This window comes from Carcharodon carcharias, chromosome 14 (genome assembly GCF_017639515.1).
Source record: "Carcharodon carcharias isolate sCarCar2 chromosome 14, sCarCar2.pri, whole genome shotgun sequence".
Lineage (NCBI taxonomy): Eukaryota > Metazoa > Chordata > Chondrichthyes > Lamniformes > Lamnidae > Carcharodon > Carcharodon carcharias.
This window is the reverse complement of record NC_054480.1, coordinates 38,342,438-38,350,106: the sequence shown is the minus strand read 5'-3', so window position 1 is coordinate 38,350,106 and position 7,669 is coordinate 38,342,438. Positions and strand designations below refer to the sequence as shown.

Genomic DNA, 7,669 nt, shown 5'->3' with positions numbered 1-7,669 from the left:
CTTAGCCCTGTGGTGCTGGTGAGCATGTGGCTAGTATCACAAGTGGTTCTGTTTTCCATAAACCATATCCTTTGGGCCTGGTATCTCAAGTATACAATAACCTTGGTGACTAAATGGAGCTAAATAATTTAACTATATTTATTGACCATCTCAACAGATATTGTGAAATATTTTTGTGCCACTCTTTTTTCAAACATTGCCATTTACATCAGATTTTATGTTTCAAGTAGATCAGTGGTCATAACAGTACAGCACTTTACCAGACCTTCCATTCTTAAGTACCACAAAATGTTAGGCGGTGTGCTTATCTCTATAAATTCTATACTCGAGAGATAATTTTAAGTGATTAAGATATTTAAGAATTAATTATAAATGTATTAATCATTGAATATTTTCATAGTCAATATATTTCAGCTGAAAAATGTAAAGATTTCATTCAGAGTAAAGACAGGAAGGATGCTGTGGTTCAGCTCACAACATGGAAACTAACAATCGCTGTGATCAGTTTCCATACTTGCATCATGCTTGCATTAATCCCTACCTGACATGAATTATTGATTTGGGGTGGCTAACATTTACGTCTTTAATTTTTCAATTCTTTAATTTTAGTGTCAGAAGTGACTAAGCCACAGATTGTCTTCAATTCAACTTTAACTTCAGTTGTAGAGCGAGGCAATGTGAGTCCACGAGTGTGGGGAGGATAAATTGGGATCTTTTCACTAAGAAATATGTAAACTGGGAATCATTTTTAAAAATTTTTTCATGGGATATGGGCATCGCTGGCTAGGCCAGCATTTATTGCCCATCCCTAATTGCCCTTGAGAAGATGGCGATGAGCATCTGGGGCATCTTACAATCAATGGCTGCGAAGGATGACTCTATGAGAGAATCGAGCTAAGCGGTTTTTTTTAACCTTATATAGATTGTGTTCTGACAGTAACAATATTGCACAGAAATGTTTCAGCATTGTAGTGTTTTTCTGTTTCACCTAATTCATTTTGCACAGTACATCAACATTTATTGATTTTATTATCAAATGCCTACTTTTAATTAATTGTATTAAAAAATAGTGAAAAATGAGTTGACAAGCCTCCTTGGGTGTAATGGAAAATTCACCGCAAACCATACTATAATTGATAAACAGGAAGTGAGTTTGCTGTGTGATAGTATACAGTCGCCAGTTCAAAGCAGCAGGGCCTTTTGGAGGCATAATGCAAAGGACACTGTAGTGTACATATATTATTGTAGTACTTACTTCACTCTTTTGGCGAGGTTGTTAAAGGGACACGTGGGTAGAAATTGTTAGGTGCTTCAGGAATCGTATCAATGCAAATAGTCACAGGTAAACAGGTAAGATGTATTTATCATATGAAATCCTATTGTCAAAATATGCTTCTGTTTATTTTAATCGTTGATTTTAATTGCTTTTAGCATTTATAAATAATTAAAATGCATGCTATAACACAAATATATTACAAAACAGATCTCAATATTGATTCATAATTTTAGCTTTTCAGCCTGCATTATTTTATCATATTATTTCATAGATTAAAAATGCCGTTGTTCATCAGGAAACCAACTGATGTCCTCAATTTTATAAAATTATTCAAACAAAGTTTTGAAAATATTCTAGGCAATAATGATGACAAAATAAATTCTGGAGCAGAGTATTTCAAATACAAATGTCACTATTATTTCTCTTACAATTCACCCTGTAGAGGGCAAAAATGGATTAGAAATATTAACCTCTCAGGGAGTAGAATTGAGACTAACATTAACAGGAGATGATATATTCCATATCTTTTATGTGCTAGAATAAATACTTGCTCCCAAACTGTGGAAATGTGGTGTAAATACATTTCTACTTTACTATTTGCAGATCATGCATTTCCTACCAAAATAGTTAAATCTTAATTTGTCCTGTTGCATTTAGTTCTAAATCAGTACACTACAATGAGATGCAAATATATATTAAATATTTCAAATGTATTGAGAAGGTTAGGTGTTTTTGACATTTGTGAAAGAAGCTTTTCAGAGCCATCAGGATGGATTTTTAATGAAATTTAGGCTCCAAGTATAATACACCATGTCTAGTTGGTAATTTTTGAAAATTATAATTATAATTTGAAAATTGCACTGTGGGACTTTCCTGGCAATGATTACTGAGGTATATTTAGAAGTGTTGATAGATACTCAATTCGATTTTTAAAAATGCAGGGTGCTTTTCAGAACCTTACTCTTATTCATTGTATTGTAAATAAACAACCCCCTCAACCCCCACTCAATCTACTAGATAAAATACATTGCTGCATTTGCTGCATTAGGAATAACAAATTATATAAGTATTGGATTTTTCAGACTGGAGTAATTATAAACATGATCAGTTAGAATGACAGCAGTTATGAATTAGGAGTCACAATGAGTATTGATGGTTTCAGAATCTTAGTATGAACCAAAATAGCTTACAGTCTTGTGACGCTAAAGTAAAGCCATATATATTAGAGTAACGGTTAATGAAAATGTCAGTAAATTTATTATCTAAATGTGGCAATGAGGACACTGGTAATAGCTAAGAGCAGTCGTCAGAGTCGTAAGTAAATGGTTTAATATATGGTAATTGCTAACATCTTGGGTCAAAGTAGGCACTGGCATCCATGTAGGTAGCAGTTCTAATGTAAAATATTCTTAGTATAATAAAAAAGGAATTTCTTTATTAACATTGGTATTATGCAGTCTGTATTACTTCTTTGAGTTCTGAAAGATTATTATGCTGTAATATTAGAAAAAATGATGCTTGTGCCTTTTTTAAGATGGCTCTACTGGTTTGGAATTAGAGGAATTAGGAGGGTCACTAAAAATATGTAGAATGGCTCAGAGATTGCACTCTGACCTGTGAGCTAGAACGTTGTATACTCAAGGCCAGCTCTGGGACTTGAGGACGTAATCTAGGCAGATACCCCAGTGCAGTGCTGAGGGAGTGTGGTGCTGTGGAAGGTGCTGTCGGTTGGATAAGGCATTAAAATGAGGCCCCATCTATCCTCTCAGGTGAACATTAAAGGTTTGATGGCAGTCCACAAAGAGCAAATGGTTTCTTATAGTATTCTGATTAACACTTATCCCTCAAAACCACAGCAAAACAGCCACTTAGTTGTTTGCAACAATGCTATTTATGGGATCTGGCTCTGTGTAAATTGACTGCTATTTTCTAACATTACAAACACAACTTGTATTATAGGTAGTAAAGCATCCCCAGGTGCTTCACAGGTGCATTATCAAATAATGATAATGTTCAACAGTGACTACATTTTCAAAACAACTTCATTGACTGTAAAACACTTTAAGACATCCAGAGGTCATGAAATGTGCTATATAAATGCAAGTTCGTTCTTTCTTAAAATGGAAATAGCTGACAGTGGACTAAATTAGTTCCAAGCAAGCTAAATATAGAACTTCTTTTGCATCATTCAAAATGGTTACTCTCTCTCAGGCTACATCTGTAGAAATTTATAGAAAGACAAGCTGTAAAGGACGTTCTAACATGAACAATATTTTTAAAGCAACTTGAAACATATGACCTTGTAATTTAAGTTCGAAAAAGTTGCTTCTAATTTTGGTTACAAAAAGTGTTTTGGAGACTGGGAGTCTTACTTTTAAATGTGTATGTGTTCTGCTTCTCGTGTTCATTGAATGCATTAGCTATTCTTGGCCTAGTATGGCTATTTCCAAGCGTGGATTTGAATTATTTACTTTTTATAGAAATAAAAATCTGGTGTAAAGTCCTATATGAAACTTTCTGAAAATTTTTCATAAAATGTTCTAAAATTTCCCTAAAACCATGCTATTATTGAATGGCGGAGCAGGCTCAAGGGACCGAGTGGCTTACTCCTGCTCCTCATTTGTATATTAATATGTTCTGATTTCATTTTCCAGTCACAAAACACAATGTTTTAAAACTTCCATTCTCAAAGCAGCCAACTACAACCAGTGAATTTCTATCAAAAAACTGTTGTAAGAATCCCACCTCATGATACGTTTCGCACTACACAGTGAATGTAAGTCACACATGGAGATCCCATATTGATGCCTGGTCTCTAATGAATGACCTGACCTCAGGTACTACAATTGGCCTTAGCACCCTGGATTAGGGAGGAAACATTAACAATGATTCCTATCCCTGAGCGCTACCCAGTAACCCTTTTAATGGTGGGAGAAAACAAGAATGGCTCGTACCAGGCATTTAAGCAGCCTATTTGGACTCAGATTAAGACTGACACATGGATAATGACTCATGTATCAGGTACCGGGAGTAGCTGGTTCACATAAAATTGTAAGAAGAGTCAACATCTTCAGGAAAGGAGAGAAAACATTTGGAGGGAAACAGAAATATGTAATTATGAAGCCTGGATGCTGTGAGGTGTGAGTATCTGAATCTGAAATGACTTTATGACCATTTAAATATAGAGCTGAATTTTTCTCAATCTAGTGCCTGGCACATTTGTTGTCTCTTTCACCTTCAAAATTGCAAAATTAAGATCCATAAGATGAGAAGGGGCATCATCTAAAAACTGGGCCATTCTGTCAGAACCACTGTGGGCAAAAGAAAATCCATCTATGATCGAATCACTGAAGATTATTTCAGATTTACAGTAGTCATTCAAGGTAATTTTGAGATTTTATTGTATTTCATTATCTATAATTGGATATTCCACCTGATTGAGGAACTGAATAATATCACAACTATAACACAGATTAATATTTTTGAAATTTAGGCAGTAGTCAAAATAAATAAATAGAATTAAAAATAGATTTAAAAAGTGAGTGTCAGACAATCTCAGTCTAATTCCTGCTGCTGGGCTCTGCAGTCTGTAGCTTAATCAATGAGCAGATAAGTAATTTTATCCATTACATACACTGTATTATTTGCATAAGCACTTCTAGATAACAAACTTACTGCAATGATCTTCATTTAATGGATCCTACCAACTCTAAAATGCTGGAAAGCTCATTGCAAATTTTTTTTTAAATCCTTATGTCCATGATGAATAACAAATATGAACTTTTTCTCACAATCCTCTTGTCCAGCTATTGACATTTGTGACAACTGAGATTGAGTAAATGAGATTGGCCAGGGCATAGTTAAAATACATATTCATATCTCTAAATATTGTTTCAACAGTGCGAATCTATGTAACAAAAGTGTTAATGTGAAAAATGGAGTCAAGTTTTTGTTCTTGCAGAACAACAGCAACTGTACTTAGAGAGCAACCTTAGTTAACTACAGATAAGTGGCCATAGAAATGCAAGTTCTTTCTTTCAGTGATATTCAACCTGGTGTGTAATGTCAAATATAGATTGACACATGGGTTTAAATTTATTTCGTTGATAATGGAACAAAGGCAGAACAAACCATAGGATAGTAATGATGCAAACATTATGTACAAACTGATACTGATCTTACGCCTTGATTTTAAATACAATGACAAAATTAGCATTAAACTTCATAGTGGCCTGTTGGATTGACGGATGTGTAGCAAATTGTCTGATCTCAAATATGCATAGAGTTTACCCTCAATTATTGTACAAACTTTTTTGAATACAACAGTTATCGAAACTGCCATTGTGCAAGTAGTGTGCATTTCTGATCTGTTTTACACAGATATTGATCTGAATATTTTATTGTAAATAATGAAATATGGCCATAATTTCTTTATTGGATCGTGTAGAATGTGCTGGTTATGTTGTTTGAGCGGTATCTGTAATTCTCATCATTTATGCGCAGGTTTAGACAGGTTGCAGTCAGGGTGCCATTTGAAATTCTGTTAACAATTGTATCATAACACTCATACAGGCTTGCCTTTTTCTTCCACCTGCACAATTGGGGCCTGCTGTGCTTTGCCAAGGCTTTTTGATCCCCTCCGCAACTTAGTTAAGCTGCTTTAACTATTCATACATTCTCTTGGTCCCAGATAAGTTTTATATTTTTTCTAATTTCACATAATATGCTTCCTTTTGTCTCAAGTTATTGCCCAGCCTGCCAGTTATCCATCATCTATAATCCACTGAAACATTTTGTAATTCACCTTTTCCTGTTCTTGAGTATAGTTTTTCCCACTCTTGTCCTTTACTCGGTTCCTTCTTATAAGCTCCTCATGTGTAATATTTTCTGCTTCTGGTAAAGGTCAATATTTGAAATTTGATTTGTGGCTTCACTCCACAGAAGATGTGCTTGACTTGCTAAGCATTCCAGCATTTTATGTTTTTCTACAAGTTTTTTTTATCCTAAGTAGCATTCTGTGCTGTTCTTAACAATGAAGGTGATTCTATCTGATATCAATTAATGGTTCATTGTGATTTCTTATAGAATTCCAATGACAGGAAAGACAAATAAAGTAGACAATGAAATTGAGATAAAGAGTAATGCGCTTTCTTCAGTTGATCATTACTTTGCTATGTATTTCTCATTAGGTGTCCGCATTGCTTAACTTGCAACCAATCCATTCTGAAATGTACTTGCACCATAAAAATGGAACTCTGCATCAAGGGCAGCAAATTTAACTTGGACAATGTATCTGCTGCCGTTAAACTACATTGAGCTACGTCAAATCTACAGCACATAAATATGCCGTGCATGCTTATAACCAAACTGTATATCCTCACCATAACCATAGCTTTGTCAATACCAATACATTGCAGTTAAACTAGTGACAAAAAAATGATATTTTGATATCACCCCATGATTTGCTTTACGATCATTTGCCTGTGAGTAATTCATTCTTTACAAATCACGGAAAGATGGGCTATCATTAAAATAAACTTAGAAATAATTGACACAAATATATACATTTTATGATTGTCTTCCCCTTACTTCCTTAAAGTGCCGACTGGTTCTTGGATGCTAACTGCGAAAACGCCAATTTTTATTTCTGCCACGCGGTTTAAGTACTGACAACTCAGTAGGTATAATTAATTTCTAACATTTATTGTTAAATGTTTGCTTTCAGTATTTGAAAATCTATATAGAAAAATTATTAATTCTGATATAGTGTATTTATAAGATCAAACAAACATTTCATTGTCCATTAAGCGAACATATCAGATTAGCAATCAGTGGGCTCCACAAGATTTGTCTGAGCATTACTTTTAATGGTTGGAATTTCATGCATGGCCTGCTGACCTCTTTGCCTTAATTCCTGATAAACGTTGCTAGCAGATTAAGTTGAGTGCAAGAAGCACAAATATGCAAAATTTCCGCATTAGTATATATTGCTTAGAATCAGTAGCCTACAGACAAGTGGGATTAGCCATCAAGCAATGAAAGTGTTTTTAAGGACATACTTGCAGTTATAGTGCCTTTCACAAGCACCAGATGTCTCAAAGCGCTTTATGAAGTGCTATAGCAGTACTTTTGAAATGTAGTTACTGTTGTGTTATAGCAACCAATTTGTGCACAGTAAACTCCTACAAACAGCAATGTGACAATAGCCAGATAATCTGTATGATGTTGATTGAGGGATAACTATTGGCCAGAACACCTGGCATAGCTCCCCTGTTCTTCTTCAAAATAGTACATGGGTTCTTATACACCCACATGAGAGTGCAGATGGGGCCACAGTTTAACGTTTCATCCAAAGGATAGCACTTCCAATATTGCAACACTCCCTCAGCACTT

General features: G+C 34.7%; 1 long non-coding RNA gene across 1 annotated transcript in view; it reads left to right on the top strand.

Annotated features, from left to right (window-relative positions):
• The first annotated feature begins 1,205 nt into the window (after positions 1–1,205).
• Positions 1,206–7,669, top strand: part of LOC121287278 — a 31,741-nt gene continuing 25,277 nt past the window's right edge. Inside the window, exon 1 of the long non-coding RNA XR_005945167.1 lies at positions 1,206–1,350. This is a non-coding gene — a long non-coding RNA (uncharacterized LOC121287278). The remainder of the gene's footprint in view (positions 1,351–7,669) is intronic.